Below are 24,805 nucleotides of genomic sequence, written 5' to 3'. Positions count from 1 at the left end.
GGTACAAAAGTCAACATACATTTTGATTATTTTCACTTTCAGGCACCATTTAATATTTTGTATTTCCACCTTTCGCTTCTATCACAGCTTCCAAACGTCGAGGCATAGATTCCACCAATTTTTTTTTTGTGTCTGCTGATGTAAATTTATTGCAGTCTTTCACTAAGGCAGCTTTTAAATCCTTCTTGCTTTTGATTTTTTATTTTGTTATCCTCTGCTTTAGTTCTTCCCAAAGATGTTCAATTGGGTTGATGTCTGGTGACTGGAGAGGCGAATGCAACTGTTTTGGTACATTGTAAAGTAGCCATTCTTTTACGACAATGGCCGTATGCTTGGGGTCATTGTCTTGCTGAAACACCCAGTCTGTTCCTAGTCCAAGTTTCTCAACAGATTGTTTCAAATTCTCCTTTAATATGGTGAGATATTTCCATTTATCCATAATGTCCTCAATAAATACTAAATTCCCAACCCCAGCTCCAGACATGCAACCCATACAAGAATATTTCCATCACCATGCTTCACTGATGGAACAAGATTTTTTTTTCAAACTTTCATTCCTTTTTCGCCACACCTTTTGCTTTCCATCACATTGAAATATGTTGAATTTACTTCCATCCGTGAAAAACACTGTATTCCAGTATGTGGAATCTTTATTTCGATGCAGAGTTGCAAATTCTAGGCGCTTCTGTTCATTTACCATGCTTATGAACGGTTTTTTCCTTGCTATTCTACTTTGAAACTCATGCTTTTTCAAAAGTCTTCGTACTGTGATGGGATGAACAATATTTCCACTAGTATTTGCGACATCTACTACCAACTCCGTAGCTGTAATTTTGGGATCTGAATTCACTTTTCTAATGATGTGTCGTTGCTCCCTGTTAGATAATTTTGTTGGTCTTCCACATCTGGCTTTGTTTTCTACACTTCCTCGATCATTGTAGTTCCTTATTACGGTTTGGATACTTGCATGTCTCCTTCTAATAATTTTCCCAATTTTACGCATTGAAAAGCCCTTTTTATTGAGCTCAATTATATTTTTTCTTACCTCCACTGATATTTCAGTTCTTTTTGGATCCATGATACGCGATCAAATTATGTATTGTAATACACATCTACTGTTTTAACAAACTGCACCAATTTCACTGTGTTCACTGCAACGTCTCTCCTACAACTGACGAAAGAATCGCAGTGTATGTTCACTTCTGTACTTCAGTAAACACAAACAGTTGCATCTAACAAGCTTGTAGTGCAAGATACTGGTCTGAATACCTTGGTTTTTGTTGTTATGGAAGTGGACGCAGACATAGAGTTTCACGTTAACATCTGTGCATTCAGGGTTGTACAAAATATGCTAAAAATGGGGGTGTATGTAGACTTTAGTGTCCGACTGTATTAAGAAAGTAAATTTGATTGAAACAGTTTGGGCGTAACTAAACGTCTGTATGTTTTTAGGTATTAAATTCTAACGTAAAGAGAATTGCATATTATGAAATGTTCTTTGTACTGTGTGACTTACAATATTGATTGCAGCATTTCAGTTTTCATCCCACAAATATTTCAATAGTGTGTGTTACCAATCTTTTAATTTCCCGTTTTCGTTAGGCGTAACAACCCTTTATTTCAGGGCTTCCAGGGCTTTCCTCCATGTATATGCAGAGTATACGAAAAATATTGTGAACAGCAGCAGTAAAGGGGCAGGTTTATTTCAAGGTCAACAACTCCGACAAGGCACGTGGCATGCTTGTCTTGCGTATTCCTTGTCTGAAGCTACATCATGTAGATTCTATACCAGTAGTGAACACTTTTTAGTTGGTTTCTGAGGCGGCTCGATTAGCTGAAGCGTCAGTAACCTAGACAGCCAACTTATTTAGTGTTTCAAGAAGTACAGTTTCAACAGTCATGACAGCCTACACAATGAAACATGGAAAGACATTATCGTGTAAAAGTAATAGTGGGAGAAAATCAAAGCTAAGTGAAAGAGACCATCGTACATTCAAAAGAATTGTGTCGAAACAACACAAAACTACCGCAGCAAAAGTGATAGCAGAATTCTGTTTGTATAGACATCGTCCGCCGAGTACTCCATACAGCGAATATTAATGGACCATAACCAAGTAAGTACAGTATTCACATTATTTTGCCTATTCCCTGTACCTGTGATTGATGGAAGAGGGAGGAAAGTATTCTGAAACTCATGGGTAACAAATTATCTTCAGTGACAGGAAGGGATATTCACATCTATGTTCTTTATAAACTGAAGAAGAGCTACTGGAAGGCGCATGTGTCTAATTTAAAAGTGAGTAATTACTTTTGGTCAATCTGCATTTTCCTATTGCCACTTCCAACGGACTCCTAACGAATATTCACACGTTTATCACTGGGATTGTGGCGCCAGAAATCAATTTTCAACACTTTTCTCACAGCCGCGATACATTTCAATTTTTATTGTACAATATATATGCAATTATCACTACAATGACACAATAATTCTTGCAGATAACACAGAATCAACTTAGGAAACGTAATTAACACAGTCGCAGTTTCACTTCACTTCCACTAGATGACTCTGACTTCGAGCAGACGATATGCTATAGGTGTAGCAGGGATGCCAATATCGGCAAACGAAATGAAACTGTGAGGAATGTTACAACAGGTGTGCTAAGCGTAAGGAATGTTACAATAGGTGTGTAGTGCGTTAAGTTATGTTAGGTTTGGTTTGGTTAGGTGTGTAAGATTATATGAATGGTTACCACATTTGGCGACACTGCAAACTTTCTCACACTCAGTCTCAAATTATATCACAACGACGAAATATGGCCGCCTTCTTCATTCAAGTACGACGATTTTCCTGTATAAGTAAGGAACCTATTTAGGGCGGGTTGGGTGGGCCCACAGGTCTCCCAGTGATCACATCGAGTTTCTACTACAACATACTACAAAACTAAGGTATTGTCAGTGTTTGTTTCTAATTCCCTATACTGGCAATACCAAATTCAAGATTCACCTTACTTTTTGTAGACCTACTAAATTTAGACGGTTTATGTAAAAAGGATGCTTAAGTTAACACCGGCTTTAAGGGACTTTATTGTTTTACACAGAAGGACAGACGTTCATATTCACCATGTTCCACATTCAACAATATTAATATTTTAAGTTAATGCCCATTTTAGCATTTAGTAGTATTTAAAACAAATGTAAACGAATGAAAACTCTTTTTCTCTAATTAACCCCAATTTGTATGTCTCCTTTTACACTGAATGTCTCTGTTGTTACGTTAGGTTTGAATTACGGTATTGTTTCTTTTGTTGTCGATTCCACCTCCCTCCGGAGGGAGAAGGTCCCGGGGGAAAAGGTCTGAATTCAACACTGCAAGGATATGTGTGACTATCGTAAAATATTTAACATTACATAGCCTACTGGAGGTATTGTTTCTTTTTATAATGCAGTTCTTTAGTGTTAGCTGTATCATCACATCATTTCCTAATGCAAAGTAACAGAACTTTTACTCGCTGCTTGTAACTGTTTATTGTTACCAGATGGAGATATGAAACTAGCAATTTTATTTGTATGAGTCACTAAGGTTTAAAGTAGTATATCTCTAATACACTGATGTCAAGGTCAAGAGCACGTAGACGGTTCTACGTGCGATCAAACGCTCACTGGTTGCGATGAAGCCATTCTGCAGGCAGCAGCAGAGAATAAGAAGGGGTGAGCAAAGTAAACTCTCTTGGCCTATCACTGCAAAATGAATTAAACTCTTTTTAAATAATAGATAACGTGTTACATTCATACAAGACAACAAGAAATCGGAACATGTTTTGTAGAGTGTACCTCTCTAATAAATGCAATGAATTATAAAATAGTAGGCTGCAATAAATAATAAACATAGCTTCTCCTTAACTTGTATTGTTTCAGATAATACCTAGAATATAATTAATTTTATTAACTATCTAATAATCCAACTGGTATAAAAACTTACCAATACAAATGTGAAAGAAATTACAGGACATAGAGCATATGGAAAATGAAATAATAGGATTGCAACAAATAATAAACATAGTACATTTTTTATCTTGGAGGTTTTAGATAATGAGGCCTACCTAATTAATTGCTATGTAACTGTTATACACATAATAATGTACTTATTATAAGAACAACACATTTCCAGAAACAAATTTAAATTCCTGACTTCTCGTCTAATACAGAAGTGTTTTTTCTTGTTTTTGCCGACACCAATCTTCTTAAGTCCGGCAAAATTATGTTTACTGCAGCATGACGTAGCATAGCGCGCTTATTACCTTCTGATAAACTTGGTATTAGTCTTGGTTTTGTGAGGTTCATAATTGAGGAAAATTGCTCACACATATGTGCTTACTGCCAAATATAGAAATAATTTGCACCGCAAATATTCGTACCCTGGATATATTACCAGGCAAAGCGAACTTCCAACTTGACTTTGTTCACGCAATTCAAAGAACCTGGAGAGAACTTTTCCTCGGCTTAACCAAAGGACATCACAATGGTAAGAACCATTGTCAAACTGAAAATCTATGGACGACATATCTTCACAATTATTTTAGATAGAATTCATAACGAGTCTACGCTATTAACATCCATACTTTTTGCACTTTATTCTGTGAACTTAAATGCAATGCAGCGAGGAAGAACCTCTAGAGTACATCTTAACATATATTTATTACTATTTAATGTCAATAAAACAACAAAATATCAATACATCATTATGTACATCAATTAATAATTTCAGGCATTTCACATTGTTCCTCTTCGTAACTAAATGCTTTCCATATATCAAAGAACATTTTCGCCTCTTTCACTCATAAGAAGTCAAGAGTTCAGTCAGCCTTAAACTTACTGAATGACTTCTTCCTCAATGCGAAATATACAACCTTTGAGTTCATCAGTGAATTGTATCTGCTTGCCGTACGTGCTCTGAACAACGCTTACGGGCTCTAATAACACAAGTATTAACTGCCAACGACGAAACATAAGACCGTTGATTAGTTGGCGATTGTAGTACTGTATTATTTAGTTTATGGTTCTTTTAACGACGCTTTATCAATTGCGATGCTGTATAGCGTCTAGTAGCAAAGTGAGAAGAAAAATTCCTGACATTTGCGTCACATTTTGATAAAACTTAACCAGATAATCATCCTGAGTTGAATTCTAACCGCTAACAAGCGTAGCTATGACCCACGAATCCAGCTGTATTTCATTCAACTATGCTTATGGACTGGAATTTAATGTTCCATTGAATGTAATCACAGCGTATGGCAATATTGATTTAGTATCACATCATATTAATGTTCCACATAAAGGGAATGAGAAATAGGCCTATGTCTGTCCTTATATTATTTTAACTCCTCAACCCGGTAATCAGAAGTTCCGGTGCTTAGCGCTGAAGCGGCATTTAAATCTCCTAGTAGAATTAATTTTGCATGACGTCACTCGTTTATTTCAACTTTTCAAATTTTTAAAGAAAATAAAAGCAAATGACAGTGAAAAAGAGACTCTCTGAAATACACTCGAAAAAAACACATGAAAATATCTCAAATAGATTACGAACTATGGCTGGTTTTGCGAAATCGCGCATGTTGCGTACACGTGCAAGTAAAACCGCTACAGAACTAACCTAGAGAGCTGCACAAACGCGTAGGCAAACTGGCTTGACGGGTTAAACGTATGAGAAGTGGGTACAGTAAGACAGGGAGAACAATGAGACATTTTTATTAGGTGGTAAATTTTGATGTTTAGATGTTGGTAACAGTGGAATTGTATGTTGCATGAGTAAAGTAACAGTACTTTCATACTCGATTTGTTTCTAGTTAGCTATAAAGGCGAGTGATGAAAAAATAATTCGTAATTTTTCACTCTAGAAGTAAAATTTTGGCTTGTGTTTAATGAAGGTTATATTGGATATACAAATGAGATATAAATATGAATCTCTTGTTACCTAATACTATAGTATTTAAGATTATGTTTGGCAAAGGTTCGTCTTTGTTGTTTTAATTTTGAAATGATGGCATCATTTTTAAATGAACTGTGCGTAAAGGGAACAGTGAGACATGCCATTGAAGGGTACACTGATAGTCTCACTGTTCCCATGTACCAATGATTTTCAAAAAATAAACTGTAATTATATTACATTTGCCAGTAACTAACATTAAAAATGAACATACTAGTAACCAATTTAGGGACTGTAGCTTAAAATAATGGATAAATTACGTTTTAATGGTTTCATAAATAAAAAATTATTCACAAAATTTAAGAAAATGTTAAAAAAATAACAAAGAATTACATTAAATTCTTATAATTATAAGCTTTGTTGTCACCAAAAATTTATTTCATTTATCGCAAAAGTTTTAAACGTCATGGAAAATTCACTTTTCCGAATGTTCCAGACGTTTCAATGGTTTCGAAGTCAGACATCAAAATGATTCTAAATAGCCTATATAACATGTCAAGATAAAGAGACAACAAGCTTTCCTTTCTTTTGAAATAAATGTAAATCATTTCAATGTCCGTTAATAGACACTGTGGTGTCTCACTGTACCCTCCTGAATGGGAACAGTGAGACATTTACATTTTTTTTAAAAACACGTATTCTATATTATGTCCTTTATTAACATTTTTGTTTGTGTATTATTATACTCCATGTTTAAATGCCTATTTCTATTGCACTTTATTTTAAAAATACTTGAATTATCACTTGCATATATATGTATTAATATTTTGTGTCTCACTGTACCCACTACTCCCTTACCTTCGTAAAGATGTTACAGCTGCAATTCTCAAGGTTGAATGAAATCATAAAGGGGGAAAAAAAGAAACTAAACTTATCTCGTGTTAACATTTCGACGATTAAGTTCTAAGCTATCCAATCTAATTGCGAGACGTGGTAAAATATGGATACGTTATGTAAAAAAGTAGGAGATAGTTATTTTCGCTACCAATAACTCTAAAACCTTTTAGCATTGTGTAATTTCATTTTGCTCTACATTGTTTTATATCATTAACACTAATCCGAAACATAATTATCGAAGACAGTGATCCTAGAAGCATAACTACTACTTCTTCTTCTTCTTCTTCTTCTTCTTCTTCTTCTTCTTCTTCTTCTCCTCAGTTCTGGAAGGAAAAGAGTAGAAGATTATTATGGGATAAAAGAAGGCTGTTGCAATTGAGAATTCATCATAATTCTAGTACACCCTGCTGGCTTTTCCTAAGCCAATAGATGTTTCCAGACAGGAAGAGTCAACTGACACTTGGCTTTCCACCCTAAGATAGCTTCAAATAAATTCTTGGCCAGAGGCGAACCTCATGACAGTATGAAATTCATGTTCCGGAAGTCTGCGATGGCCATTATTTCAAATCCCTACCCTTAGTGGTACTGAATTGCAGCATCTTGGAACTACATGTCCCAGGATTCTAGGATTGTGGACTATCGTGTGTGTTCCAGGTCAGAAGGATATATCTCATCGTAAAGATAACGATTTTTAACTGTTAATAATGAACACTTTTTGGCTCATGGAATTTCCCAGAATAACTCTACTAATAATAACATTTAAATGAAGGAAATGAAAATTGTTTAGTTGTAAAGTAACAAAACACATTTAACGACGTTCTTGTTTTCTGAAAATCAGAGGATGAACTTTCGGATAGAATATACCTATCACTAAAAAAATAGTTTAGAAACACTTGAAATAAGATTGTGCATATTCTTATTCCAAGCATCAAGAGTTAAATTGAAATAATTAAAACAATTGCATAGCAAGCGATTACCTGCGATGTAATATAACTTACAAAAGAAAAATGTAAAATTAAGTAATAAACTTTATGGCTTGACTTTTGGAGGAAAATCTCTGAAATAAATAATAATTAAATTTTTTGATGGCACAAAATTAACCTCCATGTTATATGAAATGTATATATATATATATATATATATATATATATATGTTTATTTAACTGTTTATTTATTTATTTATTTATTTACATACTTGCTTATCTATTTATTTGTTTCTGTGTGTCTTTATTTATTTATTTACTTATTTATTTTTATTTATTTATTTAATTTATTTATCTATTTATTTATCTATTTATTTACTTATTTATTTATTTAGTTATCTACTTATTTATTTTAACGTATATAAATCTTAAAATCACGCGAAAACTAAATTTTTAGAAAAATTTTGTTTGAGTGGAAAATCGAAACGAGTGATAGAATAATATTTCTATCATTACAAATAATTTATCAGCATATCAATAACAACCTCATAAATTACTTACAAAAACACTCCCAAAAATAATATACACTTATTATTTACTTATTTTCTTATTTATTTATTTACTTATTTATTTATTTATTTATTTATTTATTTAATCTGGTAGAGTTTATTTTTCTTGATTCAACACCAACATTTTTATGCCAAATATTAATCAATCTGGATGGCATTTTACTCGAACTATATATGAGATAGCTGCATGTCTCTATGCATTTAGTTTTTAAGAAATTCTGCTAGTTTATTTTATTAAATATTCAAATTAAAAAAAATAAAGTGAATAAATGAGATATTTCATAAAATGAATGCATAGAAATGTTTCTCTATCTCTTGTGAATCTAACCAAAAAAAAAAAGGAAGCTTAAAAATTGAGATCCTCCACTAAAAACGTGGGTTTTAAAATATTTATTAAAAAAATAGAATAAATGAAAAATAAAAAATATTTGGGAGTTAAAAATTTGGATTTTGTTAGTCCTTTACATAGTAAACATGCTGTCGAAATTTGGTTGAAAAAATGATTAAGAAACAAGTTGTAATTTTTAGTGCAGTATCCCCTTAATAGATCGAAAGAAGTTGAAATGATATTTCAAGATAAAAACAAATACAATAAAGTACATATTTTTAAACCAAAATACAAGATCTTCACTGGAACTTTCATTCTCGTGATCAATTAGGGATATACGCTGGTATATATCATTTGATTTTATATAGGTTTCTCGTGTCTGATATCCGTTAAGAAGTTGCATGAGCCACTTTAACGGTATTCTATCACTTAGGCTGCAATTCTAACTATACGAGTTCATTCATCTCACCCTACCATCCGGGGATTGTAGGCATAAAGTGCCAGCAGTGGTTGTAGTACAGATATACTTCCGTCTGCCCCATGCATAAGTCACAATATAAATAAAATGCTAAATTTTTGCACCAGCATTACGAGAAAATCTAAAGGTAGAGACGATAATGGAGTACTTACGAAGTAAAACTAACGGCGAGATCCCGTTTTGCGACATATGCCTCACCTGAATCACCCGGAATTACACTATCTACATTTTATACTTTGTGCAATTTGATGTCGTTGCTTGTGACGCGGGTTGCCGATCGTCTCGCTGAACCGGGGCACCGCGCGCCATACTTCAGCCCAATCGATCTCGCGCTGCTGCGTCGAGTCAGCTGCAGCTCTGCTCGCATTCAAATATTTCAACTTCTCTGCGTCTTATTCTCGCTTACAGAAATAACCCAACTCGCTGCTTAATCTCCTTACGCTCAGTCTATGCTCTCTGATGCTCGCATAGTTAGTTTCATAAGACTTTGTGTCCAAATAACGCTTCTGAAAAAGTCAACTTGTAATCAAGTTGCTGAGGCTTTTCTTTCTTATCTTTATTCTTTTCCTGCATCTGCATCTCTTCCTTTTTCTATTTTATTTCTCTGTTTTCCACTTCTTGTCTTAGAATGTTTCCCTCAATCTTAGTTTTTTCTTTCCTCTTTTTCTTATCCCGTTACTCATTTTCTTCTTACCTTATTTTTTCTTTCCTCATTACTTGTTCCTTATTTCTTCATTTCTTTCTTTTCTTATTTTCCAATTATTTAATTTTTCCTTTATCTTTTCTCAAATTCAATTTTTTTTATTTGCTTATTTATTTATTTATTTATTTATTTATTTATTTATTTATTTATTTATCTGCTTGTACAAGATTTCAATTAGTCGAATATAGATTCATTATACAGGGTGGAAGTGAAAAAGCCTTGCAGATTTTCAGAGCAAATAGCTCACGTTGTATGTAATAAAAGCTGTAGCCTACAATCATATTGGTAGAAAGTTAACATTTTTTTTTAGAAAAACATGTTTTTTTTTCCAAATGTTTAACAGCCTCTTATTCGGTAACTATTGCGAGTAGGATCGTGATTTTTGTCTATATCGATAAGAAAACTAATAAATAGGCTCCGTAATTCAGCTACCTATAAGCTGGAATGAAGTTTGCTCGATTCGAAGTATATGTGACGTCACAGGACAGGTATAGGTATGTTAGTATACAAAATAGTTATGCACGCTCTGCCTTTCGCTGTAATAAGTCGAAACCGGGACGCAGTCATAGTGAGAAGTCTTATCGATCACTGCTCTTACTAGTCGTCTTATTTAAATATCTACATCTTTTTTTTAGTTGGTTATTTAACGACGCTGTATCAACTACTAGGTTATTTAGCGTCGATGAGATTGGTGATAGCGAGATGGCAATTGGCGAAATGAGGCCGAGAATTCGCCATAGGTTACCTGGCATTCACCTTACGGTTGGGGAAAACCTCGGAAAAAACCCAACCAGGTAATCAGCCCAAGCGGGGATCGAATCTGCGCCCGAGCGTAACTTCAGATCGGCAGGAAAGCGCCTTAAAACTACATCTTCGTGACTGATGAAGGTTCATTACAGAGGCAAAATGCCTTAGATAAGACGCTCTAGCTTGTAATATTGCAGGACATAGTTTAGGATATGAGGAGCATCGTTTCAAAACGTATTAAGTCCCCCAGTGGACGAAATTAAATTTGTTACTTTCTATTTATTTATCTTTCATGCTGTGAAGTTTGATGGTTCCAAGTCGCCATATTTGTAAACTGTGAAACCAGTACTTCAAAATGGTTTTGTGTAGTGTTTTGAAAACTTTTCCGGTTTACGAGTAATCCAGTTTTCGTCGTTCGTGTAAAAAAAATTGTAAGTTGCACATAATAAGTTTTGAAACGATGCTCCTCATAGTTGAACGAATATTTTCACTGTCAATACAGATAACATTATATATGTAATGTGTAAAAAAAACTTAAAAGTGACAAAAATACAGTGCACTGAAAGATATTGCAATTATAACAAAAGGCACGAAATTGTGTTGAACATAATGCAAAGAAACAAGTACCATTAAAATCTCAAAATAATTAGGATATTAACTCTACGTTTAGCGTGGATTTGTGTAGCCTATCATGATGTTCAGTTCCAACATCCCAATTAATAAATTAGATAATCTACATTTCAGGGTATTTATAGAAAAATACGTAGTAAATTAGTAGGTTTTTAGTGATGAGTCACATTTGCAATATCCTAATGGAACATGAAAACATATCAGACAATAGGAATTCTTGTGCTAAATCATGCACTAATAACGTTATGTGTTATTGAAAGAATTTCTTGCAATATAAAATCATTTCAAGTGACACCCGCATATGTTCAATTTCTGTAACCGACGAATGCATGTTATTATTCATTGCAAAGATGACGACGAAAACGAACATCACGGCTCAAACATGTTTTTACTAGTATAGCTTCAGAATGTCGGAAGTTGACTGTACTCCACGAACACGAAGCGAAGACATGTTTGTTTATATCCTTATCCGATGCATTACCTATGTTCGGCGTACTATATACCCAATGTGTCTTTAACTTCAGTCGTTAGGTAGCTGGAACACGAATTATCCCTCTGGCGTATTTCAAGAGTGTGGACGGTTTTCGAGTAGAAATTTTGAAAACCTCTAAATTCAAGTCACTGCATGATGCGAGTTGGTTGCAACACAGCGCCAGAGAACGGCTCATCTAGCGAGACACATCGAGTTCGTTGACCTCTTACATCTGTATCACGAGAAGAGTGTGTTAGCGATGATGTTGCTGGACTGCTGAAACTTCAAACTTAATTTCTAATTAACCATGAATTTAATCACAAAACGTAATATACGTTTTCTTTTAATTTGAGTATACCCTGTCAACTCTTTCAATCTGCAAGGTTATTTCACTTCCACTCTGTATAGATTAATGTACAGTAACGGAGTGAAATGCTTGTTTCCACACGTAAAATTGAATGGAGATTGAAATTATTTAAAACTAATATAGGGTACCGGTACCATTTTAAGGCCTATTTCATGTGAGCACAATATTTTCTCCATTCATTTCTCGTACGGTATCTTATCTATATAATATTAAATGAAAAACTAAATCAATGTTTATTATTATCAAACACTTTCCCTATATAGGGATTGCCTAGAAGACAAAGTTTACCAGTTACAAAAGCAAAATTGTGAATAATATACAGGGTGTTTCAAAAATACGGGACATAATTTCAGGTATGTATTTCCCACATTAGACAATCAAAATAGTTCATTACAACATGTGTCCGGAAATGCTTCATTTCCGAGTTATGGCCTTCACAACATTGAAATTCACCGGAACGTTTTTCTTTCCGCAGGTCGTTGTCATTACAGAAGATGTTCAAAATGTCCACCTCCAGCTTGAATACAGACTTCACATCGATGTCTCATTGACCCGCGAACACAATCCCAAACTCCAGGAGTATTGCGTATGTCCTCAGAACATGCCACAATTCGATTCCGAAGGGATTCCAAATCAGGCACCGGAGACGAATAAACCAATGATTTTAAATGGTCCCACAAGTAGAAATCGAGAGGGTTCAGATCAGGTGAGCGTGGAGGCAAATCAATTGGGCCACCTCTACCTATCCATCGATCAGGAAACTTTCGATCCTAGTACCGGCGAGCCGTACGAATGAAGTGTTCAGGAGCGCCATCATGCAAGAAGTGAATGTGTTGACGATTGATCAGTGGAGTGTCTTCTAAAACATGAGGTATGGTGTTTTCCAGGAAGTTTGTATACGCCTGCCCCGTAAGTCTGTTTACAAGTACATGGGGTCCAACTAATCGATAATGATCACCAATGATACCGGCCCATATGTTGAGGGAGAACCGCACCTGGTGATGAGATGGAACAGTTGCACGTGGGTTTTCATACTCCCATACATGCTGATTGTGGAAATTTGTTATGCCATCTCGTGTGAACTGTGCTTCATCTGTAAATAATACTAAGGCAGGAAAGTTCGGATTTACACCACACTGCTGCAAGAACCACTGGCAGAACCTAACTCGTGCAGGGTAATCTGCTGGTGACAGGGTCTGTACACGTTGCAAATGATAAGGATACAATTGATACTCTTTCAACAGTCTCCAGACAGTCGTATGAGGAACATTGACTTACAACGCTACCCTTCGTGTACTGATAGGAGGAGTCATGTTCACAGCCTCCAGAATATCCTCCTGTACTTCTGAAGTTGTAGATCTTGGTCGTCCCCTTCCAAAACCAGGAGAGTTAAATTTTCCATACTCGCACAGACGGTAATGGAGACGTACAAATGTCTTCCGATCTGGACATTGTCGCTGTGGGTACCTCTCCTGGTACAAACGACGAGCCAGCGCAGCATTGCCGTCCGCCTTACCGTATATGAAGTGTATCTCTGCCAGCTCTTGCTTTGAATACATGTCGCACAGTCTAACGCCTACACAACACTGAATGTAACCTTCGCCTCGGAATGAACTGTCAGAGTGCCCTCTTAATGTCTCTTTGACGGCAACGACCTGAGGAAAGAAAAACGTTCCGGTGAATTTCAATGTTGTGAAGGCCATAACTCGGAAATAAAGCATTTCCGGACACATGTTGTAATGAACTATTTTGATTGTCTACATGTGAGAAATACATACCTGAAATTATGCCCCGTATTTTTAAACACTCTGTATATTACATGGATAATTTGTTATGAATATAAAAAATAATGCAAGAAAGAGAAAAAAATCAATTACAGTGAAATGTCTTATATGAGATGATTTCTTAAAAATGCAATCGAACCTTTCAACGCAAGTAAACAAACGTTGGTAATTATACATGATGGCAAATGAAAAGCCTTGCAAAAATCAACAAACTTCTTCGGGATGGATTCTCTTGCTCCGACCATCAAGCCTATTACTTATATCTGTTGTAATTGATATTTGTCTTAATAATACGGAACTGTTGGTTTATAGATGAATTGTTTCTTATGTACATCTTGCAGTTGGCTCTTGCAAGTCTCGAAACGAACTGTAGGGTCAATTATATACCCTCTATGATGGTCCTGGAAAGCGATCATATCTATCCTATGAATACTGCCGGTGGTTGATAGACCATGAACCTCTTCGAAAACGGTACATCTCGTATTACGTAGTGCTTCAGCAATGACGCTTCTTACTTTGTGGTGTCTGCTATTGCGCAAAACCTCCCCATGCAGGCAAGAACCGAGGACGTGAGGGAGATTTTCTATCCCGCTGCCGCAATGACGGCAGCGGCTGTTGTCCATGATCTTTCCAGGTATGGCACGAACTGATGCTACGTTACCAGCCATCTTCAGAGCTGCATGTTAGGCCTGTATGATGAGTTATCCAGCGGTTTGCAAGGGGTGATCCGCGAAGAGTTTAATGCCCTTTCCTTTGTGGGGTAGTTCACACGTTTCTCGAATTCGAGATCTCGTAATATTTCATAATTTTTACACATATGTGCATCCTTACTGATCTATAAACGTAAAATCGTATCTGTAAAATGAAAAATGTGCCGAGCGATTCTAAAATAAAATTAAAAATAATAGTCATATTAGAAACAAGAATAAAAACTCGACTATTATGTGAAATTGAAAATTAGGTGCACTGTTGTGATTATCGTTCTTTTTGTTATTTTATTGTAGATTTCATTTTCAAATATTTATTCTTTCCTTGTTGTGAGCCGGATATGTTTCGTGTATTACCTGTCAATATATTTATGAGTCCCATAAAAACAGTAGTGACAGCGAGCATTTGTTTTGGAACGTTTACAAAAATCAGTTGAATATGCAGAAATGAGACCATAGTCTGAAAGCCGCGATGATAGAGAAAGCAATAACGTTTATTGGCGTTTTGTCAAAGCAGGCCTGTCAAACATGCGGCCTATGAATCAATATAATTTTGTGCTCTTCGGTCTACGCGCAGACCCTTTTACGTTCCATACTACTCGTAGAAAAACACAGATATTAAAGCATTACCCGTTCCGATATAATACTGGATGAGATGAATCGGCGTAGCATTATTCCTAATATAGTAGACAGTGTTTAATTTCCAACTGATTGATATAAATGCGTCCATGTGCAGTTTGTTATCAAGACTACTTTTTCACAGACCTTGGAACTTTATAGCAGTGTAATGCACAGTGCAATGAACACACCATTAGTAACACTTTCAATCTAAACACGGTGTATGCTCCATTCATATAAAATGTCTCACTGTATTTCCTGTTATGGTTTGAAATTCTGCTCTTAGTACATCTTCATTACCTTTCTTGTTTTCAATTCTATTTTCATGGTCACTTTTTAGTAGTAGCTGTAGTAATTATTATTATTATTATTATTATTATTATTATTATTATTATTATTATTATTATTATTATACCCAAAGCCACCGTTTCTGGCGTGTGAAATAAGTAGTGGGAACGTTGAGAGCGAGTATCTTATCTTTGTCGCATTGTGTGGGAAAGAAAGCTGACAACTAAACTATGATTGGCACTGCTGACGTGACTTCTATTTAGGAAGTGCCATCTTCTCTCAGCCGAAGTGGCAACAGATGTCACTGACTGAACAGAGTACTCAAGGACACGCCCCAGAAGCGCAAAGTGCGAGTTTCTTGCCTTTACCGCAGTCAGTGGACAATAAGACTGACAACAAACACTGTGATTGGCAGATTGCTGACGTGACGGTTATTTCGGTGGTACCGTTCTTAGCTACACTGGCAACAAATTCTCACTGACTAGCTTTTTACTGAAGGACACACGCCAGAAACGCTGGCGCTGGCTGTACACTTATGCCATTCTTTTTGCATTTACTTGTTCTCTTTACTGTCTATTTATTCTATTTTACATATCTTTTTCCTTTTCTTATCTTGAGTATAATATTTCACACTGTATTATTAAAGGGGTTCTGAACTAAAAATCACATTCTGATATGATATCATATTCTACACAATGAAGCAAACTAGATTTTTTTGCGACTAATAGTTTCCAAGTAACATACCTCTAAACGTGAATACTGGCGATGAGTCTAACGTCACACTGCTGCGCCGAATCGCAACATGTCCATTCATGCTTCAGTTAATAACGCTACATTCGGTATAATTTATGTACAGTTGAGCAGCTGCGAACGTATGCAGTGTGACGTCATAGCAGTGGTGAACAAAATTAGTACGTTTCTTATATTGAAAACAGTTTGATATTATGAGTTGCGTTTTTCAGTGCTGTCATAATCTCCTTGTTGTCTACAATATATGAAACAATTAGGTATTTTTGTTCAGTGTTCTTTTAATAAATCGTCATATTATTGAAAATCTAATTAAGCATAATTATTAAATTTCAGTAGTTTTTTCCTGTCTTCATTATGTTAACATTCCAACCCTCCTCATAATAATTGTAATTTTATTGTTTAATTGTCTATTCAAATAACGCAATATTTATAATTTTCTTCTAAATGTTTCTAATTTTCTTTACCATTCTTTCATCAAATTCCATATTCAGTACTCAGCTTAACCTCTTAACCTCATTCTTAGTTTTTCTCTTTCTTTTCATTATGTTGTCCTCTATTCGTTGTGTATTATATTCCACGTAACATTGTCATAACATCCTACCATATTTTCTAATTTATAGCTTTCATTCTTCATAATTTTGTTACTTGAAAAAGAACTGAGGAGCCACCGGCGTGGCTCAGTCTGTTAAGGCTCTTGCCTGCCGGTCCGAAGTTGCGCTCGAGTGCGAGTTCGATCCCCACTTGGGCTGATTACCTACTTGGGTTTTTTTCCGAGGTTTTCCCCAACCTTAAGGTGGATGCCAGGCAATCTATGGCGAATCCTCGGCCTCATCTCGCCAAATATCATCTCGCTATCACCAATCTCATCGACGTTAAATAACCTAGTACTTGATACACCGTCGTTAAGTAACCAACTAAAATGAAGAACTCAGGAAGAGACAGTGAAGTGCTTTGTATGGAGTGTGGCATTATATGGGGTAGAAACATGGACATTACGACGAAGTCAGAGAAGCGAATAGAAGAATTTAAAGTTTAGATATGGAGAATAATGGAACGTGTGAAGTGGACAGACAGAATAAGAAATAAAGTTATCTTGGAAAGAGTGGGTGAAGAAAGAATGATGCTGAAACTGATCAGGAAGAGGAAAAGGAATTGGTTGGGTCATTGGCTGAGAAGAAACTGCCTACTGAAGGATGTACTGGAAGAAATGATGAACGGGAGAAGAGTTCGTGATGGAGGAAGATATCAGATGATAGACGACATTAAAAGATATATGTATCATACGAGGAAATAAAGAGGAAGGCACAAAAATATGAAAGATTAGAGAAAGCTGAGTTTGCAGTAATAAACCTGCTCTTAGGCAGAACACACTAAATGAAAAAAATATATTTTAACACTGTCTTCGTCACATTTTGTTTTCATTATAATATTAAATCAAATTTTTTATATTATGTTTTTTTATGATGTTCACAAACTTAACAATATCAGTCTAACATCCATGACATTTCTTTTCTTACCTCATTTCAATGTCAAAATTCCTCGTCATTTTCTTAATTTTATCTTTTACACAATCTCGTTACTTGTAACAATAATTGTTCATAAATATTTTTATCTTGTCCTTATTTTGCTAAACAAATTGTAGATTTTTTCCCCCCGTTATTTTTTGCATTTTTGTATTCCTGTTCTCTAATTTTTTCTGTAGGTAAATTACTCACTTTCATTGTCTATTCTTCTTGAGACTCTGCATTTTTCTTCTACGATCCGAATTCATTACGTTCGCTCCTTCATGTTCATTCATTATTCCATCTTCATTAACTTTCATCCTTTCTTCATCAAGATGCATAACTCGATATTAATTACTTTAGCATCTTTCAATTTCATGACCTTTGCTTTCTGTTTTCGCTATTTTATCTTTAGTGATCTTCACATACTTCTCCAAATTGTTCATGTTCTCCATCTTCCTGAACTTCCCATCTGTAGTTCTTTTTTTTTCGTCTTCATTTTCCTTCTTTATAATATTCATTTTAAATTACTTGTCCAAAATTATAACCTTCATGTTCTTGTCAATCTTCATACTGACCTTCAATTTTATTAAGCCTTCCATTTATTATAATATCGTTATAATTTCCTTATTCATTTTCTCATATTCTTTATTTCCGTTTTCCCCTTTCCTCACCCTAATATTCATTTCCTTCAGTTTCTTTACATTTCCATTCATCTTTTATACATTTCCACCACCATTATACGGAGTGAACCTTAAAAGTAATGTCATAAATTTCACCGGATTTTTTTTAGATATTTCAACCAAAAAATGCAATAAAATTTTGCTCGTTTTTACTTCCTTTTTCAGAAGCAAATTCTTAAAAAAAATTCATAGCGTGCTTTTGGAAAGCCATTGGTTTAATTTCCAGTGTAACCAGTCAATTTAAGACAGCAATGTGTTATGACAAATTACTAAAAGAATTTTAGTTTTGCCCTTTAAATATTCAGAAATTTGATCCGCAAAAAATGTGACGTTGTAAAATTCCTTTAGTACAGAACGGAAAGTTACGTTTCTTCGGATAACATTTCTGCAGATTTAAAGGACAAAACTAAAATTCTTTCAATCATTTATTATCACTAGTACCCAGTTGTTTTGGCATTCGTAACAGTTAAAATAGACAGGCATAAAAGGCAATAAAAACGTAAAAAGTGGCACAATAAACTTTGAAAAAGGCATTAGAAATAAAAAAAAACGCATGATATATTTTCGCAATAAATTTAAATTATATCAACATAACTCATATGTTTACTTCGTAGGTGACAGATGTTCACTCATAAAATACTTTTTTTTTCGTGATTAAGTGTGTTTTCACGAACCTTACATAACAAAACTGTTCCATCATGGGCACCAAATTCACTAACGTAAGCATGGAGTTATTTTTCAATTTTTTACTCAGTTTAGGCATTATAACTAACCGATCTTATACCTTCTGTCACCCGACAATAACTCACTGTTCCTCACTCACTTTTCTTTCTCCTACCGTAATAAAGACTTGTAGCACAAAATTGTAACAGTGAGATTTGAAAATATGAAAGCAAACAATTGGAAATGCTACGTGATAACTTCTATAAGAACGAGCTTAATACTTAAAATTCTAAAGCTGATATTGTGAAGACATGACAATATTACATTTGTAATTGTGGATTGTCGGTTATTATTCATATTACACCGACATAAATTACTTTTATTTACTATTGTTAGTACAGTTAGCCATTGTTTCAAATATTTAAATTTCATATACATTACATTACAATTAATTACAAAATTGCAAATAAACAAGAACTATTGCTTTAAAATAACAAAAATGACAAAATAAAACACATTAAAAAGCAAAATAAGCAAAATAAAAATTGGCCCTATCACTTCGATTTACTCCAGATCACATTTGTATCTATACAAATAATGATTTACTTCCATCCAGTAAAAAAAAGGCATTTTACCAAACATTCGGGCTCTAATTATCACATAATACACTGTTCTCTTAAATTGGATTATCATATTGAGAATTAAATCAATGGCTTTCCCAAAACACTCTATGAAATATTGCATAAAAAATCATTTTTATCTGCAAAAGGAAGCAAAAACAACAAAATTGTATTAAACTTTCTTGTTTGAAATGTCTCAAAGAATATACTTCTGAAATTAATGACATTAATTAAGGTTCATCCTGTATTTTACTTCAATTACACTACGAGTATATTTTCCTTCTACTTCATTGAATTTCAATTTCCTATATTATATTTTCATTAACCTTCGTGAGCTTTTCCTTCACATCAATTAAAATCCCTCCTTGTTAATTAACATTTCCTTCACTTGCATCAATTTCGATTCACCTTCAGTATATTTTTCTTAGTTTGCATTATTTTTATATTACCTTCGTTAACTTCTCCTCAACTATCACTTTCTTCTACAGTGCGATCGAAAAGTCCCTCCGCAGCTCTATTAGTTCTAGTAACCCTAGAATACAACCTTGTGAAAAATTGCTACTCCGCCATTCATTCCGGTTTGACAACCTCACACCCCAGTCCATCACATGCTTAGAGGCCAATGCTGCCAATTGAATTCTCTACCAAATACACTTGAATTCTTTGCCTAGTAGATTCTCGGCTACACAAGCACTGCGGAGAGACTTCTCGATCACACTGTACTTCAGCTTCACTATCTTCTCTCCCATCTGCGTTATATCTTTTTAATTTGCATTATCTTTTCCCCAACATTCAAATTTTTTCACTTTCACTTTTCAATTTATTTTATATGAAATTGCAACATCATCTTCAGTATCGTTTCCAACATCATCTTCACTTCTTTCTGTCCACTTTTTTGTGATTTTTTTTGTCTTCATTTCTTCAGTATATTTCATCATTTATTTCTTCACCTTGCATATTCTTTTAATTGTCAGTCAATTTATCTTGCAGTTCCACATGAAAATAAATAGAATTTATTATCTGATTTATTCTGTGAGACAAATCGACTAAATAATTGATATTTTTTCAATTATTTCCCTATTCATTCTCCACATGCCGTATTATCTCATCTCCAGTGATAAACTTTCATTGTTTAGAAATAACCTTAGAGTATGAATAGATATAAACATTTCTGTCTATGAATCCAGTGCCTGATCAGATCTTTATCCAATATATTCATGGACTTAATTACTGTTTTTAAGCCTGAAAAGACTCAAAGGTATGCAGCAATACTATATCGTTGAAACTTAATAAATAGCCACATCCGACCGTCTGTTCGAATGACTGGCGTAATAATATGGGGACGGTACGAATGGAGCGTTGCGCCGTGCTTGATTAGTTTCGACATGGAAATACGAGGACACACCGTTGTGAAATCTAAACCGGGCCCGCTGTTTGGTAAAGAGAAATCGTAATCATGTACCCAAGCATGGAAGCCGTTGCGTCAATATCACGTGATGCCGTGTTGTCTTGTATAATTACAACTGAGGGGATGGGTTGATCAGATCTATGACAATTCGGACAGCCGCTTGCCACCTGGGTGCTCCCGGTCTTGTGAGGAGAGATATGTTCCCCTAATAGACTGCATAATACCCCAATACGCTGTTTCGTATTCGAGATTCAATGCAAAATCGATCAACAGCGTATTAATTAGTCTGTCGCTATACGTGATTCAAATTATGCTCTAATTTGGGGTAACCAAAGAGTTAAGTTAACTGTTTCAATGAACATGTGTTTGACAATTCTTGAGGTAATCATAGGATGTCAGGACTACAACAAATGATGCGATTATTTTTCATTAAAAGCAATAATTCATAGACATTTTTCGCTGAAGTACCTAAATATTTACTTACCAGCATACTTCGTTAAGGGTTACATCAGCTGCTTGTCAATGCGGATGACGTGAATATGTTAAGAGAAAATCCACAAAGGATTAGAGAAAACACGTAAATTTACCTTGAAGCAAGTAAAGCGATGGGTTTGGAAGTAAATCCCGAAAAGACGAAGTATATGATTGTCACGTGACCAGAATATTCTACAAAATGTAAATATAAAAATTGCAGATTTATCCTTCGAAGAGGTGGAAAAATTCAAATAACTTGGAGCAACAGTAACTAATGAAGAGTCCATTGCAAGAATGTCGGATGTCATTTGGAATTCATTTTTCAGGAGAAGCAACTGGAAGTTTGAAATGCTTAGCGCTCAAAGCTTAACTGTGATTTTCCGATCATTACTGGACAATGACTATCAGTGTCAGTGCCATATAACTCTATGTACATTCAATATGTCTTAAGCTATGCATTGACAGTCTTGGTTCATTTTCGATAAGAAAGTAACATCCATCATTCTTGCAGTGGACTCTTTCAAATATAAATAACACTCGGTAGGAAATTAAACGCAGAATAAATATGGGAAATGCCTGTTATTATTCGGCTGAGAAGCTTTTGTCATCTAGTATACTGTCAAAAATCTGATAGTTAGAATTTATAAAACAGTTATATTTCCGGTTGTTCTGTATGGCTGTGAAACTTGGACTCTCACTTTGAAAGAGGAACAGAGATTAAGGGTCTTTAAGAATAAGGTTCTTAAGAACATATTTGGGGCTAAGAGGGATGAAGTTGCAGGAGAATGGAGAAAGTTACACAACACAGAACTGCATGCATTGTATTCTTTACCTGACATAATGAGGAACATTAAATGGAGACGTTTTAGATGGGCAGGGCATGTAGCACGTATGGGCGAATCCAGAAATGCATATAGAATATTAGTTGGGAGACCAGAGAGAAATAGACTTTTGGGGAGGTCGAGACGTAGATGGAAGGATAATATTAAAATGGATTTGAGGGAGGTGGGATATGATGATAGAGACTGGATTAATCTTGCACAGGATAGGGACCGATGGCGGGCTTATGTAAGGGCGGCAATGAACCTGCTGGTTCCTTGAAAGCCATTTGTAAGTAGTAATAATAATAATAATAATAATAATAATAATAATAGTAGTAGTAGTAGTAGTAGTAGTAGTAGTAGTAGTAGTAGTAGTAATAATAATAATAATAATAATAATAATAATAATACTCGACCAAGGCGAGTGGAGCCGCGGGCGTAATGTGAACTATCGCGATGCGGTATTACGAACGCAGGAGCAGAAGCGCCACGGCTCCGGGCTGCAGGACTCCACTGGCCGTGGTCGAGTAATAATTAGTGGTATTACATTTGAAAATAAAAATTTCTAAAGCAAATGTAATAGAGGATTAAAAATAAATAGCGTCACATTGTAAATGAAAATTGTTCTTTGTAAACCTTAATTTTAATAAAATATCAGAATTATCAAAATACATCCCAACTTCTCAACTATCATGTTTTGTATTCAAAAATTAAACAGAAAGAAACATTACGTAGTTCTTTGTTCATCAGTCCATATCTGAATCCAGTATCACAGTCCAGTGAACGCTATTGGAGGACTTCTGTGACGGAAAGTACAGGATTCGGAAATGTTTTATGTTCTTGCTGTCAAACGTCATATGTGTTGTATATACCCATTTAGCTGGATGTATAGACCGATACAATAGATTATATCCACGTCTACCTGTTCTCAATTGCAACAATAGCAAGGTAGAGAATGCTCTGATCACAAAGACTTCATTCTGGCTTTACTGCTTGTGACATATCCTTAGAATGACAGCCCAATATATCGATATCTCTAATCGAATGTCCTTGTGCGTCAACTGGGAGAGAGTCTGAAGTGCTACTAGATGTATGTATAAGCACATTTATTAGGCTAGACGTGGCAAGTTCGATGCAAAACAGAAACAAGATGGACTCGTTTCATTTAAGAAGCTTGCTGGTATATTCAATTTTGCTCGTTAAACACCGCGTCTTTGATTTTTCTTTTTTCAAGATTCTAAAACATTTAAAACAGTGCTTCACAGAGTGCATTGCACCTCCACAATACTGTCAATGCAAATTGTACACGTGACGGCGAAATAAATAAATGTAAGTTAAATAGTTATTTACCATTTTTGTTTTTATTAAGTAACTAGCTGAAAACACCCGGCGTTGCCCGAGTTGTTCTTTTTGCTTCTTTTTTTTAATTTAACTGGTTGTAAGATGTTTCGATTGTACCAAAGAATCAATATATACATATATAATTTAATTTATACTGGAAGATTTTTTACCCCTTGACTGCTGCATGCCTATTTCTTTTAATATGACTTGAGAAATTATATCTCACAAATTGAGAATGTATTAGGCCTATATTAATATTCTTATTTCATGCACAGAATTCAGATACAATATAAACTCGCAATAAGTCATTTTTTAACATAGAGACTAATATTCTGAGAGGTGTATACCGGTTTTTTTTATTATTATTTATTTTTTTTAGAGATTATTTCCACAACGCATAACATACTACATTGGCAAAGTGATTATAGAGTTAGAATTTCGCAGTAACATATTTTCGGTCATGAATAACAATATTTTGAGAGACGTATGATATTATTTTTATTTTTACTATCATATCTGACTGACAATGTTATTTGAAGGCGGTTTACATACATTCACATACTACATTAGCAATATGACAAAAGTATCATTGCATTTCTTTTTGATATGTGTAAAATATTCTTTTTCCTACTTCTTTGTATAAAATATAGTTGAGAATGTGAAAAACACGGAGTTTTTAAGTTAATGTCTGCAACTTTGAGCGACTGCCCCAACTTCTCCTTTCGTTTTACCAGTTAATATTATCACTTCTATTACTACGTTTTGAATGAGTTTTTTCACACCAATTCTTGTTTCATTGCATTATTTTGGTGGGTCAGTATTTCACAATAGTACTATTGGTGATTCAATATTAGGTATTAAATTATATGGTAGCAATCCTTGTGGTTTCAAAGAATTGAAGAATTCAGTTGGATAAAACACAGTCTGCTCACTATATACAACTGCATTGAGAAATTCATAATACGCTGAGTAAAGATATTTATTGCATGAATCATCTAGTTTTAGCCTTCATGATGTGTATCAACAATGTTATTTAATTTCGTGTTATAATTTCCACGGACTCGTGAAAGTCGATGTTGAATATAACAGACAATAATAAAGAAAAATTG

At 34.7% G+C, this 24,805-nt stretch overlaps 1 protein-coding gene across 1 annotated transcript in view; it reads left to right on the top strand.

Moving 5' to 3' along the window:
* The window catches only part of LOC138708521 (uncharacterized), a 1,055,241-nt gene that overhangs the window by 30,130 nt on the left and 1,000,306 nt on the right, over positions 1-24,805 (top strand). The gene's annotated exons all lie outside the window — the stretch shown is intronic.

The sequence above is a fragment of the Periplaneta americana genome, chromosome 11, assembly GCF_040183065.1.
Source record: "Periplaneta americana isolate PAMFEO1 chromosome 11, P.americana_PAMFEO1_priV1, whole genome shotgun sequence".
Classification (NCBI taxonomy): domain Eukaryota; kingdom Metazoa; phylum Arthropoda; class Insecta; order Blattodea; family Blattidae; genus Periplaneta; species Periplaneta americana.
The sequence above is the reverse complement of the archived record's forward strand: the minus strand, read 5'-3'. Positions and strand labels throughout refer to the sequence as shown.